The 21,234-nt window shown below is 45.9% G+C and overlaps 1 long non-coding RNA gene across 1 annotated transcript; it reads right to left on the bottom strand.

Annotated features, from left to right (window-relative positions):
• Nucleotides 1-13,744: 13,744 nt before the first annotated feature.
• Nucleotides 13,745-15,814, bottom strand: LOC109424400 (uncharacterized). Its single transcript, XR_003899690.2, has 2 exons — nucleotides 14,713-15,814; nucleotides 13,745-14,641 (listed from the first exon to the last, which is right to left on the bottom strand). It is a non-coding gene; the product is annotated as an uncharacterized LOC109424400 (long non-coding RNA).
• Nucleotides 15,815-21,234: the final 5,420 nt, after the last annotated feature.

Genomic DNA, 21,234 nt, shown 5'->3' with positions numbered 1-21,234 from the left:
ATTCATGGACGGCGTAGTCATACAAGCCCCCTCTCCACTCGTTAAAATCTGTCGGCATCATCCCCCTGTGCTAGCGAGAATGGAAATATCCCTTCAAATCCGCTTTTGCGATACGGTGGAAAATGTATCCTAGGATTATAGTAAGGCTGATTTCAATAAAATCAACGACTTTCTGGCACATGTCGATTGGGACGACGTTTTTTGCGATTTGGATGCCAATCTCGCTGCGTCAACGCTTTCTGGAATTTTGTGGTATGACATAGACCAGTATGTTCCAACGAAATCTGAACGTGCTGCGCCCAAGCCGGCTTGGTCAAATGCCGATCTAAGATGTCTCAAGAGGTTGAAGAAGGCAGCCCTTCGGCGACATAGCAAACATCGGACCGACGCTACTAGAACAGTATATTTGGAAGTGAACACCGAATACAAGAAACACAACGATCGTCTCTACAATCTACAACGATAGCGTCTACAAAACAGCCTGAAATCGAAACCGAAAAGATTTTGGCGTCATGTCAATGACCAAAGGAAAGAATCGGGACTGCCTTCTACCATGACCGACGGCTCGATCATGGCAGACTCTACCACGGATATAGCCAACCTTTTCCGCACTCAATTTAGCAACGTGTTTACCAACGAACACTTGAGCTCTCAAGACGTAGCAGACGCCACCGCCAATGTTCCTCGAATATCAGCATCGATGCAACAGTTTTCAATCTCCGACGACATGATTATTGCAGCTGGAAAGCAGTTGAAATCTTCTACGGGTTGCGGCCCAGATGGAGTTCCTTCTTTGGTATTAAAAAGCTGTTTGGATTCATTGGCAGCACCTTTGGCAACAGTGTTCAACATGTCTTTGACCTCCAAGGTGTTCCCGGAATGTTGGAAGCTATCATATGTGTTCCCTGTGTTCAAGAAGGGCAGTAGAATGAATGTTTCGAATTATCGTGGTATAGCTGCACTGAGTTCGATTTCTAAATTATTTGAGGTGATAGTTCTGCAACAGCTAATTCAGAGCTACAGTCATTACATCTCGCCGGATCAACACGGTTTCATGCCTAAACGCTCCACGACAACTAATTTGGCATGTTTTACTTCATTTGTGATTCGCCAAATTGAAGCCGGTCAGCAAGTTGACGCTATTTACACCGACCTGTCTGCCGCTTTTGATAAAATGAATCATCAGATTGCGATTGCTAAACTCGATAAACTAGGGATGAACGATAATTTGCTCCTCTGGCTTCGATCGTATTTGACCGGACGAAGCATGTCCGTCAAAATTGGAGACCATGTTTCGATGCCTTTCTCGGTTTGGTCCGGCGTTCCTCAAGGCAGCCACCTCGGTCCATTCTTGTTCCTGCTCTACATGAACGATGTCAATCTTGTATTGGATTGTCTGAAACTCTCGTATGCCGATGATTTGAAGCTGTATTACGTATTGAGGAACTTACATGATGCGTCTTTCCTGCAACAACAGTTGGAAATTTTCTCTCGATGGTGCCGTGTCAACCGAATGTCGCTAAATGTGTCAAAATGCTCGGTAATTTCGTTCGGCCGTAAATGCTCCCTATTACACTTCGATTATTACCTGGCGGAAACCCGATTGAAGCGTGAAACTACAGTGAAGGATTTGGGTATTCTCTTGGATGTTCAGCTGACCTTCAAAGACCATGTGGCGTACATCGTTTCAAAAGCCTCGTCACAGCTGGGATTTCTGTTTCGCTTCTGCAAAAAGTTCACGGACGTATACTGCCTGAAAGCTTTGTATTGTTCTATTGTGCGTCCAGTACTAGAATACTCATCCGTCGTATGGTCACCGTACTACAGGAACGAAATTCAACGGATTGAGGCCGTGCAGCGTAAATTTATTCGTTTCGCCCTTCGTCACCTCAGTTGGAGGCACCCGTTAAACTTGCCAAGCTACGAAAGCCGCTGCAAACTGATATGCCTGGAGCTACTCGAGCCGAGGCGCGACGTGGCAAAAGCGTGTTTTATAGGGGATCTCCTACAAGGCAATATTGATTGTCCGCTGCTCCTCAGCATGCTGGATATCAACATACACTACCGGAATCTTCGCCAAAATGCATTCATCCGTTTTCCCCGCACCAGAACTAATTATGGATTCCATGAACCGATTCGCAGTATGTCCCGTGTTTTCAACAAATGTCATCGTGTATTTAATTTTAATTTGTTCCGGGAAACTAATAAGCTTAATTTTAGAAGAGTTTTATGTTAGTTTTAAGATAAACCATTGTCATTGGGGTGGGGATTTCTCCTGTTGACGAATAAACAATAAACAACAATAAACAGCATGTAGCAACAACAGTCACTTTTTAAGCAATGGATCAATGAAGAAAACTTTTCTTGCCTTCACCGCATGTAAACAAAGGCGCCACTGTATATGGACAATAGCATTGTGACAGCAGCCGAGTCATGTCAAACACGCAAGGCTACGGTGGCACTATCTGTTCATTCCATAGCGACAGTTTTAGTTATTTTAGTAATCCATTAGTATGATATTATTAAATGGCTATATGCCGCCAGCATTTGATCTCGTTGGCTGAATTATACATAGCTATAAAGGTCCCACTAGGTAGAACTCCCTATTTATCACTTTTCTATTCTCTTTACTCTAAAATGAATCAATTTCTAACTATCAGCCAATTTTCATAAAACATAGAACTGCATTTCAGATGCTGTATCAATATTAGCATATCAGCAAGTCTGCACACACACAGTTATCAACAGTGTATCCAAAAACCCTCTACTGAACTCTACGGGTACGACTGCTCCCATGAGTGCCTCAATCGACACATTCAATCGTCGGGCGCGGATCGTAATGCCGTGCGCTCCAATCCAATCAAGAATTGCGGTCGTAATCGACATATTTAGTGGAAGTTATTACCGTTTACAACACCCAGTTGCAGGTACTAGGTAGATGGAACTCCCTTTCTTTATATCCTCCCTGTCCTGGCCCTAGCGATGACGGTGTTGACGGACGGGAGACCGATGCGATGCTAGCCAACCAGCTCGAGTTGGTCGAACCCGCCGTAGTCCGGGTTGTAATTTAATTATGGTTGGCAATTTCATTTCGCTAAATAGCTGTTTACGGATCCTGGACTGGAATATGCCGCTCTGGCGGCGCTTGGTGTAAATCTCATGATGGTGATGGCTTAAACTTTTGGCAACTTTATGCCGATCTGGAACGAAATTGGGGAACTGATGAGGTGGGATTTATAGGAGTTCTGCTGCCATGATTGGTATGGCGCTGAAACTTGGAATCGTGCTAAATTAGTGTTTTGTGATGAAAGCCGCCCTTGTTGTTGTGCGTTTCTGGGTAACTCATTTAATGATGAGATAATCAATATAGGGCATGTTGTTAGTTTTTTGCCAGATTATCCTTTATAAATATAAACTGGTAGCTTTAAATATTAGTCCCAGTTAAAGCTGGATGTGCGAAAATTTAATCATATTCAAAGAATTGAATGAACGAGCATACGAGCAACGTCTTGTGTAAATGAGAAACTCTAGAAAATTTAGACTGGCATATCTGTCCAAAGATATGTTGAGACATTCCTGTCTAGAGGAGACATAATTATCAGTTTCTTTGTTAGGGTTGTACCTCCTAAGATAAAAATAAAAAGATATCATGTCGTCGATTAAAAGCTCCCATTCATACATAAAAAACATCGGCCTCACTTCCTTCCTTCGCTTTTCACATGTTAATGATATTTTCGAAACATGATTTTATCATTAGACCTCTCACTCGATCCGCACCTCACCCCAAGATGTCTGGCTTAAAATGTTTGATGTTTTCTCCACGTGCTATTTGAAAACAATTAGCAGAAAACAAAACGCTTTACATTAATCTGTTTTCTCCTCATCTGCTTACAGCACACTCCAAGGCGCACGAATAACAAAAAGAAAAAAAGTAGCATTTTCCTCCACCGCACCGGGTCTTCCAGCATTTCCTCCCACCCGGTCGGTGTGGTGGAGCCGATTTTCGTGGCGTCGATCTCAGTTTCTACCATTGTGCCCCATTCACAGTCAGTGTGGTGTGCATCTCTTCCCCTCAGGGCACTGCCATTCAATTTTGTTTCCCCCAAACGACATCAACTTGTAAAATGCAATATTATTCTTCTAGTGTTGACTTCCTCCCGGTTTTCGCTCGCAGTCGTATGCGATTCAATTCATCTCCTCTACTTCTATACGACGATGGTAACCCTTCCGCCACACGCCACACCCGCAGTTTAGCGTTTAATGCTATTTTTTTGTTTATTCATCTTGGCTTCATCTGATGTTACAACAGAGAATGTGGCATTCCAAGACGGTTCACCACACCAGCCAGCGCGCAGCGGTCGCCGCAGCTCTACACAAGACTGCACGGCGGGTGGAGGCCAATGTGGAAAAAGAATTACGTTGGCGTCTTTTCGTTTAATAATGTTTGTGTTTCTTAATTTTTCGTATTCCGCTTTCGGTTTATCTCGCGATTCAATCAGCTTGAATTTTGGCGGCTTCTTGTGGCTTTCCTCATTCTGCTGTATGCTTGTATAGCTGAGTAAGAAGACCCAATCATCACGAGAGACAAGTCTATAGTTGGTGGAGCAATTGCACCCGCACGATCTACTTGTACACTGATGGGTGGAACATTTTGTACAATTGCCATTTTTGTACCGATTAGCAAAACGCGCACAGTAACTTTGTCGGTCATACTTAGCCCTGAATGTTGTATGTAGGAGTCGACGAGTCGTTTCCATTCGCTCGGTCCATTGCTGTACGTCTCCAGTTCTGCATTCTGCGAAGGGTCTGCAAATCATCCTCCACTTGATCGATTCACCTAGCTCACTGCGCACCACGTCTTCTTATACCGGTCGGATGACTCTCGAGAACCATTTCAGTCGGGTTGCTATCCGACATCTTGAAGACGAGATCCGCCCACCGTAGCCTCCAGATTTTCGCGGTATGGACGAAGGTTGGTTCTCTCAGCAGCTGATGCAGCTCATGGTTTATTCACCTTCTTCAAGTCCCGTCTTCCATCTGCAGCCTGCCGTAGATGGTACGCAACACCGAGAAATCCAAGGGCGCGTTGGTCCTCTGCACGTAGAGCCCAAGTTCCGTGCCCATAGCGGACCACCGATCTAATAAGAATTTTGTAGATAGTTAACTTCGTGTGACGGCGAGCTTTGTTCGATCGTGGCAGCAGTCGAAGAACTTGGGCGTCTTGAAGGCGATGCGAAGCGACGCCAAGCTCGTGGATCTGGGAGCCGACGTATGCAGTATCAGACGTACTCGTACGGGCAAGATGGTCCTGGAGCTGAAGCGCGATAAGGAGTGCAAGTACGCCGCCGACAAAAGTTTGGCGGAAGAGGTCCCTGACGAAGAGGTAGAAGTGACGGCTCTCACACTACAGGCGATTCTGAAGGTGAAAAATCTAGACAAAGTCACCGAAGTGGAAGAGCTCCTCACGGCACTGCGGCAACAGTGTGAGGAGAAGGTGGCCGCCGCGCCGCAGCCGTTAGGCTATGGAAGGGACCGGCAGGGACACAGGTAGCTTTAGTTCAGCTACCTGTGGCGGACGTTAAAAAGTCCGTTTAAGTAGGCAAGATTAAGGTAGGCTGGTGCGTATGTCACCTGACGTTCCACGAGCCACCGGAGGTTTGTTTCAGGTAACTGGAACCAGGACACAAGTCATGGGACTGCAAAGGCCCTGAAAGGAGCAAACTGTGTAGGCGATGCGGCGCCGAAGGCCATAAAAAAAAGACACGGACACGTTGAGTACTTCCAGTGAGCTATTCGCTCTTTGAAGGAAGCACGACACTAGACAACGGACTAGCATGCAACGCCCAGTGGCACAGCCGAAAACTTTTCCTGACAGCTGCGGCGGGAATCGAACCCGCGCTCCTAGCACGATGCGACTAAATGCTTGGTGACACTAGCCGCACGACCACGAAGCCACACAATAAGGCACAAGGCTGCACGAGTTCGCGCATTTTTCATATCTTTACCAGGAAATCCGTGAACAACAGGTATCCAACGAGTGTTTCGAAGTGCCCGGCCTTCAAGAAAGCCGCAGTGAACAAATCACAGTGCAAGTAACGCAGCTGAACCTGAACCACTGCCACTGGGACGCGGCAAATGCTTTGTCAGGCGGGTTCTGAGTGGGAGACGGATATCGCCATCATAGCGATAGCGGACGCATACCAAGTTCCCGCTGGCAACGGCAATTTGGTCACGGATGGGTCCAGAAAAATGGCGGCGATATGGACGACGGGTAAATAGCCCGTGCAGGAGTTGGTGTCTACTACCTATGAGGGTTTCGTGGTCGCCAAGGTATTCTTCTGTAAATGTGCCTCCGCGGTGGCCGATCGAGCAGTTCACGCAAATGCTGGACCGCTTAACGACCGTGCTAACAGGGCGAAGGCCGGTGGTAATAGCGGGTGACTTTAATGCCTGCGCCGTGGAATGGGGAAGCCGTTTCACGAACCAGCAGGGTCAGATCCTGCTAGAAACACTGGCCATCGTAGATGTCGACTTGGCTAATGTCGGTACCAAGAGTACCTTTAGTCGAAACGGAGCGGAGTCAATTATTGACGTGACCTTTTGTAGTCCTGGCCTAACAAGTAGTTCGAACTGGAGAGTAGATGATGGCTACACTCACAGCGACCACCTGGCGGTTCGCTACAGTATCGCCTACAACAACAGCAGACAGCGGATAGAAGAAGAGGCGTCTAGGCCAAGGCGAAGCCCTCGCAGGTGGAAGACATCATACTTCGACGAAGGGGTATTTAGGGAGGCGCTCCGCCGTGAGCAAAACTTAATCGGTGTAGACGGCGACGTGCGTGTGATGCGACCATGCCTAGGCGAGTCCACCCTAGAAATGGGAGGCCACCGGCTTACTGGTGGACCGACGCGATTGCGGACCTGCGCCGCGCCTGCCTACGGGCTAGGCGGCGGATACAGCGTCCACGATCAGAGGAAGAGCGAAACGAACGGCGGGTGGTGTTCGCCGCTGCAAAAGCCACGCTTAAGACCAAGATAAGAGCAAGCAAAAAGGCCTGCTTTGAGGGTCTCTGTCAGAGTGCCAATACGAACCCGTGGGGTGACGCCTACAGGATCGTTATGGCCAAGACGAGAGGTGTGATGGCTCCTGCAGAGCATTCTCCAGAGATGTTGGAGGGGTCATTGGAGGACTTTTTCCGCGTCATGATCCTAGTCCTTGGCCTCCTTTCGTAGGACAGCCGGGGACTGGGGCTGGCGATGAGGAGAGGATCACCGATGCGGAACTTGCGGGGATAGCAAAGTCCCTTAGCGCAGGTAAGGCCCCAGGTCCGGACGGTGTTCCGAACCTGGCCTTCAAAGTAGCTATTGCAGAGGCTCCCTAGATGTTCAGGTCTGCTATGCAGAAATGCCTGAACTAGGGAGTTTTCCCAGAAGTGTGGAAGAGGCCGAGCCAGGTTCTATTGCCAAAGGCGGGGAAACCACCCGGAGATCCGACGACGGCGGGCACGGCGGGAAAGGTTCTCGAAAAGATCATCCTCAATTGAATGTTGAGGTACACCGAGGGTGTAAATTGTCTCTCGATTACGGCTAGTACGGCCAGTACGGTTACCGGAAGGGGAGGTCGACCGTAGACGCTATTCTGCCGGTTACAAAAACCACCGGGAAAGCACTCGAGCGTAAGAGAAGGGCGATTCGCTACTGCGCAGTAGTGACTCTGGATGTAAGAGACGCGTTTAATAGCGCTAGTTATCCAGCTATTGCCGATGCACTCCTGCGTCTGGAATACCCGGGCTTGTACAATATCCTCGGAAGTTACATCCAGAATCGAGTACTAGTTTACGACACTGAGGTGAGTCGGAAGTGCTATCACATAACCTCAGGAGTCCCGCAAGGTTCCATACAGGGTCCGGTGTTATGGAATGTCATGTACGACGAGGTGTTGAGGTTAGAGTATCTGATGGGAGTGGAGATTGTCGGCTTTGCTGACGACATTAAATACGCTCGAAGTCTACGGTGAGTCGATCGAAGACGTGGAGCTGACTACCACCCACTCGATCAAGGTTTCGGAGGCGTGGATGAGGTCCAGGAAACTGGAACTGACTCAGCATAAAACTGATGATCATGATGGTTGTGAGCAGCCGGAAGTCGGCGGTCAGTGTATGCGATTGCACAATCAAGTCGAAGCGCTCCGTCAATCACTTGGGTGTGATGATCGACGATAGGCTTACCTTCAGTAGCCACGTTGATCACACCTGTAAAAGAGCCTCCACAGCCATAGTGGCACTGCCCCGGATAATGTCTAATAGCCCTGCGGTGTACGCCAGAAAGTGCAAGCGTCTGGCTAGTGGCGCCTAGTTCATACTAAGGTATGGCGGCTAGGCGTGGGACATGGCGCTAAGTACCGAAAGCTGGAAAGCTCTTACAAGCTAATGTGCCTGAGGGTTGCGAGCACATACTGTATCGTGTTACACGATGCGCTCTGCGTCATCACTGGTACGATGCATTCTTATCAGGGAGGACTAAGAGTGCTTCGAAATTCGCGGCACAAGAGGCATACGCGGGACTGCCAGGATGGCCTCCATGGTCAAATGGCAGTCCACCAAAGAAAGGTGGACCCATAGGTTGATTTCGATGTAGATTGTTGGATAAACAGGCGCCATGGGGAAGTAATATTCCACCTGACATAAGTCCTTTCAGGTCATGGTTGCTTTCGACAGTAACTACACAGTTTCGAGCATGCGGGTTCTCCCGTTTGCCCTCTTTGTGCTAGTTTAGAGGAACCGGCGAAACACGTTTCGTTCGTGCGCCCGCGTTTTCGCACAATGCGGAACCGCATGCTTGCTACATGCGGGGTGGACACAACTCCGGACAATCTTGTCCAGAGGATGTGTGGGGATGAGATTGGCTGGAATGCCGTTTAAACGGCTATCACCCACATCGTCTTGGAGCTACAGAGGAGGTGACGCGTGGACTCGGAGAATGGCTAGTTCAGATGATGTACAAGAGATGATCCAGGGATTCGGAGTCGGATTCGTAGGCCATGCCTGTGCCTGAGGTCGAAATAGACCCTTACAAGCGATTAAGTGGCCGTGGAGAGAACATCCTGGTTGTGTTGCTGTCGTGGCGACGGTCTACTGGATTGGATCCAAGCCCGTGGTGGGAAAGGGGTCCCCGGTAAGGGCCGAGGCAGGTGGAAACCCTACTGTCAGCAACAACCTCCTGGTGCAGATAAGAGGGCATGAAGGGTAGTGATACCCTTGCCTTCAGCAGGCCAGATCTGGTTGCATGTAGGTATCAGTTCTTGATGCCTGAAAAACAGTTGGGCGCGGGCGTGGGGTTGACCCTGTCGTCTTCCGAGGACAAAGGGAGTGATGAGAACCGCTCGGGAAACTGGCTAAGCGTTAGCATGCTATCGTGATGAACTCTCCAAAGCGAGTCGTAGAATTTCGTTGCTGCAGGCTATGCAGCTAACCTTGTGGGTGCGATGTGCACTAGCCCCTCTCTGAAGCAAGGTCTTCGTGGTGGTTCCGGAGAGACGAAGGGTTTGGCGATCATAGGAATATGTTTAGTGGGTCGAGGAGAGAGTAGTCCTGGTTTTTACTTTTATTGTAATCCCACACTACCCGGACCTTTCTGTACGGGTGTCTGTTGAGCAGATTCTCTCCCTATGGTATAGAAGAAAATAAAAGTGGTCCGGTACTATGGAACGCGGTGAATTGAGGCTCACACTTCCACCGGACTAAAGTGGGGTTGCTTTACTAACTACATTACCTTCATAGTATACGGCGAGTCGATATAGGAAGTGGAGCTGATAGCGACTAAAGAGATCGACATTATGCTTTGCTGTTGAAATTCTTCCATTCCAGAGTGTATTAAATCCTGATTGCTCATAATAGAAGCAAGAAACAATGCAAAACGCCGTACTGTAATTAAAGTTGGTAAAGTTAAGCAAGGCCTCTCCGTTGCTGAAAGATCATGCCCGATTATATGTAGCTGAGAGTTGCCTAGCTGACGCTATGTAGCCAATCCAAAGTATGCACAGTGAAACATGGAGAGCAATGATGCTATTTGTGTGGTGAATGTAATCTTTTATTCAACATCCAACCGAATTGGGTCAATCTTGGAGCAATTGTCTTTGAACGGCTGGGAGGCTCGCATTTCTATGTGGGCGATAGAGTAATGACTAAAGTTTTCTAAATGTAAGCTGTAGATTGTACACAAACGCAAGATTTAATTGTTTTGCTGATAACGAAATGTAGATATCGATTAAAATCTTACAGTTGACTGCTCTCAGTCGTTGGCGCCCATGGTTAGCTCTAAATTAATTCATGATTATTGCACCGGATAATGTTTCCAACCCATTGGGACTTACAAATGCGTATCGATTGAACAACAAGTGGACCATTAAAAGTGGCTGAGAAAAACGCATATCACATCACACACATGGTTGCTTCTCGGTTAAAACTGCCTCCATTCGTCGACGAGCTGTGGCTAGACTGCTCTCACATGCATATTAGCAATCACTTATCTAGCAATCATGCTGCAGAGCCGTTCACTTTTCCGTAGCAAAATGCACATTTTTTGGCAAAGAGCATAAAACCTTGTTTGTGTGCAAACCTGCCGTGCGTGAATTTTCCTCACACGATGTAATACTCTCCCCTCCCATCCCTTTCACACCGAGAAGGGGATCGAGAGATGATGTAGATATTTGCATACGGGGCCAATATCAAATCTCTCGAAGCGATACGTGTGTGTTCGTACGTACGTAGGTATGTCAGGTTGTTGGCTATGGATTGGATATGGATATGGATAGGATACGGTACGGTGGATTCTTTTTTGCCGCATCAACGCAAACTGAGCCGGAGCACACCAAGTGGAACTTATACAAACATGACCGTGCATTTTTGAGTGGATATCACTACTGGCTGGAGGCAACACGAGGCTCTGTCTGCTCTATCGTTACAATCAATGGGGAAATTGAAATTGTGAAATCAATCACGATAAAACTCCAAGAAGTGTTGCGTTTTACTGTGAATAAGTTATAAAACGTGTCAGCCAATTATCGTGTAATATTTGTTGTCTCTTTTTTTTCGAGTGATGTTCACAGTAGGATAGAACCTGCTTTTCAGTTTAAAATTCTATAAGTTCATTCATAGTTTTGGCCACACAAAAAAATGTTATTTGCCGATTTGAAAAGATACTTCAGTAGCTAAAAAGGCACTTTAGGTAATTTACAAAACCATCAGGAAAAGATGCGACCCATAAAGTTCTACAGCATTGTGAGCTCACCATAATGTGCATATTTGAAACATTTGCTTTATAGTTTTCTTACCTACGCATCCAATATTTATCAATGTTTTTTTTTTGTTTATTTTGTAGTACCTGAAAAGAATGAAAGAAAAAAAAAACGAGATTATTATTTGTTTATTTGTTTGTTTATTTGTTTATTTATTTATACCTCATCTGACTTTACTCTTAATGAGGATTACGATGGGGAAAAGCCCAAGGGCTGTCCATTTATTACCTAAAGAATTTTTACGATTATTCTACACCTCTCCTTACTTGCAGAATTGTTTGTATGAAGGTTCAAACATGTTTGTTTGGGTTGTAATATTTCCTAGCGGCCGCTTACTAGCTCAACAAGGAGCGGATACACCCAATCCCATAACTTCCCAAAGTGTTATTGCTCTCCCAAACCTCAACTAAACTGCAAGTTTAACGGTTCCCCAAAACTAGCATTACAAATAAGAATCCATTGTGAAATAGTAAATAATTGTTTCAAATGAATTTGGCTTTCGGAGTTTTAGACTATTCTGCTTGGTATCTTCTGTCCTATTTTTGTATTATGTTTCGAATAGTAGAGTAAACATAGATCAGCGGAGATGAATTCGATGTATCGAAGCGAACTGTCAAACCTTGTGTCCAAGAAAACATGTCATGATTACAACAATAAAAATTGGCAATTTATCGTGACGATACTAAACAGGTCATCGCTTATTTTATGAAGCCTAACAACATTTCATATATCAATATCAGCTTGGTGCTGTCCACGGCAAACCTAACATTAAAAGTGAAGGAATACTGTGATTAGGACATGTTGGGAGAATGCCGGGGAACGACCCTGTAAATTTGTATTCTTTACTAATTCAGTTGGCGAGCAGCACAAAGAGCACGGTGAGGGCGTGATCGATGCGCAAAAGGAGAACTGCAGCTGGTTTTCAATTTTTCCAAAATTATTACAGGGTATTTTTATTACGTTACCATATCGAACATGTTCTCATCGACGATAAATATTCTTCTCGGATATAATCAATGTCCGCACATACCGCAGTGCGAATATAGATTCGGATCACTACTTAGTCGCTGTATGCATGCGCTCAAAACTTTCGACTGTTATCACCACACGTCGAAGTCGAACGCCACGGCTCAACATCGAGCAGCTGCGTAACGTACAGTGTATCAAACAATTGTCCGTACAGCAATTTTTTGGTCAAAAAAACATTTCATTCAAATGATCATAACTTTTTTATACGTCAATCAAATACGCTGAAATTTGGACCAACCATGAACCATATATTAAAGCTCCATTGGTGAAATTTTGAGCGAGATCGAATAAGTTTTCTGAAAATTATAGAACTTTTAGTAAAACTTATAAGATATTTGAACACATTTTCAAAACATTATATCTCAATATGTACGCGATGAAACTTTTTCATTTTATTGTGATACAGCTGATACCTTAGGTTTTTATATGCAGCTTTGTTTGAGTTTTTTATATTCACTACAAAAAATATGAAAAATCTGTATAGGGTCACAATGGGTATTATCGGCAGGTTTGTTCTCTTCGTCATGTGGGGTTTTCGTCAACCGAATTGCCCGAAACTTGGCCATATAATTCAGCTTAGTTGGGAATGATTTGAAACCAACTCTGAGTTCAATAGGTTTCAAAAAAAAAACCCAAAGACGAAGAGAACAAAACGGCCGAGAATAGGTAATTTCCCCTATGTTCAGAGTGTCATTTGGCAAGTTATCATATTTTGATCAACAAAAGTGCCAAGTGTTTTCAACGTTTTGAAACTCTCCTAATGTAATATTTTTATACAGGACCTACTAAACCACATATGAAGCTATGTATTTTTTGTTGAGTCAATGCTCTTCTATTGGTGGAAAACGTTTGGCAGATTAAATGTGCAAAATATGGTAAATTTTTAAAAATCGTCAACTACATAAGCACATTTTTCATATATTTTGTAGTGAATATAAAACCTCAAAAGTAGCTGCATATGGAAGCCTTAGGTATCAGCTGTAACACACAAAAAGTTGAAAAAGTTTCATCGAGTACATACTGAGATATAATGTTTTAAAAATGTGTTCAGAAATCTTATAAGTTTTTCTAAAAGTTCTATAACTTTCAGAAAACTTATTCGATCTCGCTCAAAATTTTACCAATGGAGCTTTAATATATGGTTCATGATTGGTCAAAATTTGAGCGCTTTTGATTGACGTATAAAAAAGTAATGAACATTTGAATGGAAAATTATTTTGACCAAAAAATTGCTGTACGGACAATTGTTTGATACACTGTAGAAGTGGCTCAAGACTACGCGCAGCAGTAAGCAGTGGCCCTACCAACGGAAGAGCAGCTTGGAGCAGCTACACATGAAGATGGCTGGAGGGACGGTGTTAGAAAATCTTTTTGTTGGGCCACCCTATTGTGGCCACCCAGGCTTTTTCCTGGGCCTCAGGGTCGTTCACTATGGCTCCGACGAGGAAATTGGATGGATTACGGACAATCTTCCCCTAAAAAAAACTGGCAAGGTAGACTAGACACGAAAGATGGTTGATTTTAGGGCTCAGCGGTTATATAATAATTTCCAACACTGCAGGCTAGTTAATTTAACATTTCGGGTTTATATTCATGCTCGTTAGATTCAAATCAAAAGTTCAATGAAGGATATGGGAAAAGTAAGGAAATAATGCACATTACCGACCAAAGGCTGCTCGATCCTGGTTCGAACATGGGACCTCTCTCGTCCTTCAGGTGACCTTCAAAACTAGTCGGTGAGAGTCGTCCCGACGGTTTAGATCCTGGGCTCGCCGGAATGACCAGCGAGTGTCTTCAGCCGTTCACTCGGGTCCAGCGCCATACTGAAAGGGTACACTGCGGCTTCTTCGTCGGGTTGTCGGAACGGGCGACCGGGCCAAGTAGGGTCTGGCACACCGGGGATTCCCGTTTGGATGCTGGTACGGGTACACTGCGGCTTCTTCGTCGGACTGTCGGAACGGGCAACCGAGCCAAGTAGGGTCTGGCACACCGGAGATTCCCGTCTGGATGTTGTTGGTACGGACGACCGGGCCAAATTGGGTCTGGCGCGCCGGTAATTCCTCCGATCACTTCACTACCACGCCTAAATCGAGACACTGGCTTCTTCTGTTCTTCTTGGCGTTTTATTACACAACTTGCACTTCTGCGGGTGGCCGGGCCAAGTAGAATCTGGCACACCGGCAATCCATCCGTTTCACTCCGCAAGATTTCTCCGTGTCTGCCGGGCCAACAGGAATCTGGCACACCGGCGGCTTCTCTTGCACGTGCTGGTTCAACCAAGCTGGACTGGTGTCACAAAGCCATACTAGGCGTTCACTGTATGTACAAGAGAAAAAAAAAATATACGGATTAAAACGCGCACTGTTGCAGTGACAATGGCCGTTCACCTATTGATCCCTGCTCCACGATGACGAGCAGTTTTATTCCTTCGTTGGCGTCGGGAGTCTACATCGTACCAATACTATCGTACTGACAGACGGCTCGCGATGTGGGGTGTCGCGAGGTGGATTGTTGCGATGGAGTAACGGCTGCTGTCTTTTGAGGTGCAATTTAGGTGGAAATAGGGGTGCTCAGGTAGGACAAAATTTATCGATGTTTTTTTTCTAATTCAATTTTCTATTCCTTATTCAAATTTAATTTCAGTTTTTTTTTCTGCCATTAAAGTAATTGAAATAATAATTTAAAAGTTTAAAAGAATAATAATAATGAAATACTAAAGTAAGGAAATTAAAGAAAATATGTACACAAAAATATTTACAAAAAGTATGGGACCTTTTGGGAGGTAACATTCATCCCTCACTCCAGTTAAAAAAAAACCTTGTTTTTTTTTTGAAGGGGTCGAAGGGGAATTGGATTTGTTTTAGTGGCCCTCCTCTTGTTAAGTGTTAGCTGATTATGTGGAATGATTTTGTCCATGTAGAGGAACTCTTTCCCACATAATCACATAACACTTAATAATAGAGACTGTCCTCTGGGAATTGTGGCCCTCCTCTTGTTAATTGTTAAGCTGATTTTGTGGAATGATTTTGTCCATGTAGAGGAACTCTTTCCCACAAAATCACGTAACAATCAATAATAGAGACTGTCCACCGGGAGATTGTGGCCCTCCTCTTGTTGAACGTTAGTTTGATTATGTGGAATGATTTTGTCCATGTAGAGGAACTCTTTCCCACATAATCACTCAACCCTCAATAATAGAGACTGTCCACTCGGGAAAAGTCATAAAAATGTGGCCCTCCTCTTGTTAAGTGTTAGCTGATTATGTGGAATGATTTTGTCCATGTAGAGGAACTCTTTCCCACATAATCACATAACACTTAATAATAGAGACTGTCCCCTCGGGAAAAGTCTTGAAAATGTGGCCCTCCTCTTGTTAAGTGTTAGCTGATTATGTGGAATGATTTTGTCCATGTAGAGGAACTCTTTCCCACATAATCACATAACACTTAATAATAGAGACTGTCCACCAGGAAGGGACGATTGAGGAGTTCAGCGAAGAAGCTCTCTATTGGCTGCTCAGCTATGAGGTCGATGATTGATTTGTATCGAAATAGTATATGAAATTGAAAAACAGCCTTCCAGAAATATGTTCGTCAGAAAAAAAGCGTTCTTATCCATCCTCTCACCATCAAATCTTCATAAATTCAACTTTAATTTTAATTATGATTGTAATTGTATTTGTTTTTTTTTTTATTCTATTAAAAAAACTTTTTTTTTTTGTTTCTACTTAGGAGAGAAAATAAACTTTTGCGAAATCTGCTCCTTCCTTGTTTTTCACCGAATACTTCGTTCGGAAACAGAAAATATACGCATACACTCATACACAGTCATTCCCCCCACCATTCATACAATTACATTCATTCATTCAACTCATTCACACGGTTGTCTGGATCAAAACTTGACACACCAGGACAACACACAATTCATTCACACGCTAATATTCTTTAAACTAAGATTCTAGGGCACCCTATTACTAAAAAATATGAGGAGGCCTAGCAACAACGCTCTAGACCCCTCGGTTGGACCATAAAACTACGATCAAAATTCGCCACCTGGGAGGCGTTACGCAAAATGTAAACAATCTCCTTAGTTCGACCCTGTTTAAGGAAGAACAAAGAGAACAAAACAAAATAGAAGAGAAGCAGATGGTGTTGCGAATGAGGCGAAGAGGAGTATAAATAAAAACATAATAGCTCTGACGACATCGACGAACACGCATGAATGAAAAGGAAAACAGGATGCAGCAGGTAAGTATTCGGTCTATGTTACCGGCCGTGAAGTCCTTTTTTAGGGAATTCGGAGAATCGGCAGGAGGAAAGCGAAGCAGGATCTCTGGTACTTACGTGGATGTTATCATCCGGGTTTAAGGTGAACAGCTGGCCAGATTCCCAAATTTTTCCCGCTTAAGTCCTCCAATTCGTAGGAAGACGAGCCTATCTTGCCCTTCACTTTGCAGGGAAGATATTGACGCCCTAGCTTGGCGTTATAATGTTCAGCCGCCGAGGACTGTTTCATGTTGCGGCGGTAGACCAGCTGTCCCACCGTAAAAGATTTCGCGAAAGTACGGTTTCGCAAGTTGTACCGGTCCCGAGAGACCTCGTGAGACTTTTCGAGGTTTTTGCGAACGATCTCGTGGATTTTGGCGAACGCCTGCTTACGCCTTTCCTCCTTTTCTTCCGCAGGAAGTTCCTCGTCGTGTCGAGAAAGACGATGGTCGGATCCCTGTTCCGCTATCTCGTGTCCGTGGGTAATGAAATACGGAGTGAACCCAGTGGAGGAGTGAACGCTGGTATTGAGCATCAGCTCGATCTCCGGGATCTTGGTGTCCCAGATCCTTTGGTCCTCTTGGACGTAAGTGCGGATGGCCGCGTTAATTGTTCGGTTCACTCGCTCCACGGGGTTCGACTGGGAATGATAGCGGGAGTTCAGCCAGTGTGTGATTTTGAAGTGGTCTAATAGTTCTTTGAACTCCTTCGAAACGAAAGAGCTGCCGTTATCGGTGATAATGGTTTCAGGGACAGAATTCCTATAGAACCACTGATTTTTCAAAATCACACACACGGCTGAACTATCCAGCTTCTTCACCGGGTGAATCATTACCCACTTGGAAAAGTAGTCGCATATTACTAAAATATGCTGATTTCCCTTTCGACTACGTGGCAACGGACCAACGAAGTCCATAGAAATGATCTGCCATGGTCGGGACGCGCAACGCATTTTGCCCATCTCGGGGGCAGTTTGGACATAGGAAGGTTTGACTTCCTTACAGGTTGAGCAAGCCTGTACATACGCCCTTATATCCTTGGCCATTTTGGGCCAATAGTAACGTTGTTGGACACGAGATAGCGTTTTGTCAAACCCCGGGTGAAAGTTATTATCATGTGCGTTTAGTAGCACCCGGGGGACGTCATCAGTTGGAACAAGCTCCTTCCACTCAAATCGAGAGTCAAAGGGTACATTTTTGGCTGCAACGAACTTAAAAAGTTTGCCGTTCTCGACCTTAAAGTCGACAAAGTCGTCTGGGCGACTGGTGACCTTCTCCATTAAAGAAGAGTACCACGTTGAGGCCGGTGAATCTTGGACTACAGCAATGCTACGCGACAGAGCATCCGGAACCACATTTTCTTTGCCTTTACGGTGTACTACTGTCATGTCGAATTGCTGGAAGGCCAAGCTCCACCGACTGCATCGGGATCCCACCTTCCACTTCGTCTTTAGAATGTGGGTGAGTGCGGAGGAATCCGTCACGAGGGTGAAATGGTAGCCTTCAATGTACCCCCGAAACGCCTCGATTGAGAGAAGAGCGGCGAGAGCTTCCTTCTCAGCAGCGTGATAGTTCTTCTGCGGAGTGGTGAGCTTCCGGGAGAAGTATGAGATGACTCTCTCACCATCTTCCTGCTGCTGAGTTAGAACTCCAGCGACGGCTTCGTCGCTGGCATCCGTTTGGATGACGAATTCCCGAGAAAAATCCGGGCTCCCCAGGATAGGAGTGCTGATAAGCTGCTCCTTGATTTTGCAGAAAGCTCTCTCCGCGGCTTCGTTCCAACCGATGACCTTGGTTTTTGACTTCAGGAGATCCGACAGAGGCCCACAAGTCTCACTAAAGTTTGGGATGAACCGGCGATAATAATTCGCCATCCCAAGGAATCTCCTGAGTTTGGTAATAGTGGTTGGCCTTTCATATTCGACGATCGGTCGAATCTTATCGGGATTCCCACGAAGGCCTTCCGAACTCAAGAGATACCCTAGGAAGGGAATTTCCGGCACCCCAAACTGAGACTTCTCCAGGTTTATCATAAGGTTGGCTCCGTTTAATCTGCGCGCAATTTCACGAAGGAGCTGTACGTGATGCTCAAATGTCTCCGTTACTACGACGATATCGTCGAGGTAAACGAAGACATAAGGTTCCAGTACACCATGGCCTAGAACTCGGTCCATTAGTCTTGCCAACGTAGCTGGACTATTTACAAGACCAAAAGGCATTCTGGTGTACTGAAACAACCCCTTACCTTGCACGCTAAAGGCCGTATACTTCCTTGAAGACTTCTCCAGCGGAACTTGCAGGAAAGCCTCCGAAAAGTCAATTGTTGAAAGGTATTTCGCCTTGGGAAGTTGGCCAAGAATTCGACATGGGTGCGGCAAGGGGTAAGCATCACGAACAGTTCGTTCATTGATCTTGCGCGCATCCAAACAGAGCCGAACCTTATGAGGCTTGATAACGGGTACACAGTTCAGCGACCAATCAGAATGGCTGGGTTCGATTATGCCAGCGTCGAGCAAACGTTGCAGCTCCACGGACACCAAACCTTGCGTTTTGGGAGACATTACGTAGGGGAACTGCCTGACCGGCGGTTTTTTTCGCCATTCTTCGGCGAGTTCAATTGAATGCTCCGCCAGTGGAGTAGTTGTTAGCCTTCCCGGACGGGCAGGTATGAAAAGGGTTTTGATCTGATCGATTGTCTGCTGTTCTGAAGCAGTCAAAACAGAAGATGAAAGCAACGGAATCGGGGTAGGGTTTTCTCCCGTATATTCAACCATAGCGCAGCCTACGATTGTGGGTTGAATTTGGAATTTCTTCCAGAAATCCATCCCGCAAACGCAGTTTATTGCCAGATTCGGGATGACTAATGTCGGAACAACCCTGACGGTGCCGTTCCATGAAAAAGGTAAATAAACTTTACCACGGACCTCGAGCGCTTCTCCGCTTGCGGTACGCAAGACGGGTGGATCACGGAGAGGAAATAAGCGCTTAGGTTTCACCATGTTGTACACTGCATCGTTGATCAACGTGAGATTACTCCCGCTGTCAAGTAAGGCAGAAACAGTAATCCCAAAAATGTCAACCGAAATGTATGGACGGTTGTCATTGGCATGTGGATATGAGATGGTGTAGGAGGCAGGCGTTTCCGGATAAAGGTTCTCGGAGGCCACTTCGAAAAATGGAGGGGGATTTACGCTTAGTAGTTTGGGTTCAGCGGGCGGCGGTTTTGGCTCGCTGCTAAGGCGTTTTTTACGCAATATGGACAATTATTTGTCGGATAGCCTCTAAAACCGCAGTTTTCGCACAGGACTCCCCTAGGAAGCCTGCACTGGTCCATCCGATGCCCAAATAAGCCGCAGTTGAAACAACGGCGGCTGGATAGGGGTTTATGAGACTTGATCATGTCTTCCAAAGTGGTTGGTGCTCGAGCTGGTCCGCGAGGAGTATCGGTTCCGGTTTCGGAACCCTTCCGATTCTGATTGGTCTGTGGAGGAGAGTTGGCCTTCGTATTTCTCGACGATGCTTGTTGATGTGGAGTAGAGGATTTATTGGGCTTATCCTGGGATAAGCATTTCTTCGGTTCCGAGTACTCTATTACGTTAACCGACTTCTCAGGTCCAAAAACCTTGTTGTAGACTGAGAAGTTCACGGCATCGATCTTCTGACCAGCAGACACAAGTGTCGGAAGATCAGCAATAGGGAGGAAATTGAGTTGCTTTTTGTAATCAATCCTCATGTTCTGAAGAAGGATTTGGACTTTCTCGTGTTCCGGCAAGGGAACACTCATTGTCCCGAAAAGCTCCTCCATACCGTGATAGAACTGTAGGAAGGTCTCGTTTCGTGACTGGTGTCGCTGATACACCTTCATTTTGATCAGCGTGTCTAGATCAGGGTGCATGAAAGTCCTCCTGAGCTCTAGAACCAAATGCTGCCAGTTCACCAGACGACCTGTGGCACGCATGGTCATATACCACTGCAATGCTGGCCCTTTGAAAAGGTGGATCGCCGAATCAAATAGTTCAGCTTCCGAAGCATGTTCTGCGACGGCCATGGCGTGAACCATTCCAAGAAATTGGTTTAATTTCAACCCTTGATCTTCGCCATCGTATTTCGTAACTGTCCACTTGGACACAGGCAAAGTATGCCGCGCCGGGTTGCTCAGAGGCAATGAACTCAACGAAGCGAGCGAAGGATGAGCGAATGGGGTTGATATCGGAACTGAGGTTCCAGCCCACGGATTGACCGACGGAGTAGTAAAAGTGGGATTTCCAAGCCATGGATTCCCAGGATGTCCAAGGCTCATAGCCGCGGACCCCGGAACAGGATTCAGTGATGGTACGGTTGAGGCACCAGGGAATCCTAACCATGGGTTGGTGATCGGAGGTTGAAACGGTTGTTGCTGGTTCTGAAGGTAGCTGTGCCACGATGAAGGTGGCTGCGGCTGTGCAGTAGGATGACTTTGCGGTAACGAAAAAGTTACACTAGTAATCGGCCTAGAAGGATTGGCAGCTACTGAAGAGCTCAACCCTTGCGAGGAGCTTGAGAATCCCGGAAAAGGTGTGAAATAGGAATGAGGAGCTGAAGAAACTTGAAGAACTGTTGGCGCACCCACCAGTGGCTGTGAACTTCTACTCGGAAGCTCCGTTTC

This window comes from Aedes albopictus, chromosome 2 (assembly GCF_035046485.1).
Source record: "Aedes albopictus strain Foshan chromosome 2, AalbF5, whole genome shotgun sequence".
Classification (NCBI taxonomy): domain Eukaryota; kingdom Metazoa; phylum Arthropoda; class Insecta; order Diptera; family Culicidae; genus Aedes; species Aedes albopictus.
This window is presented reverse-complemented; position numbering and strand designations above follow the sequence as displayed.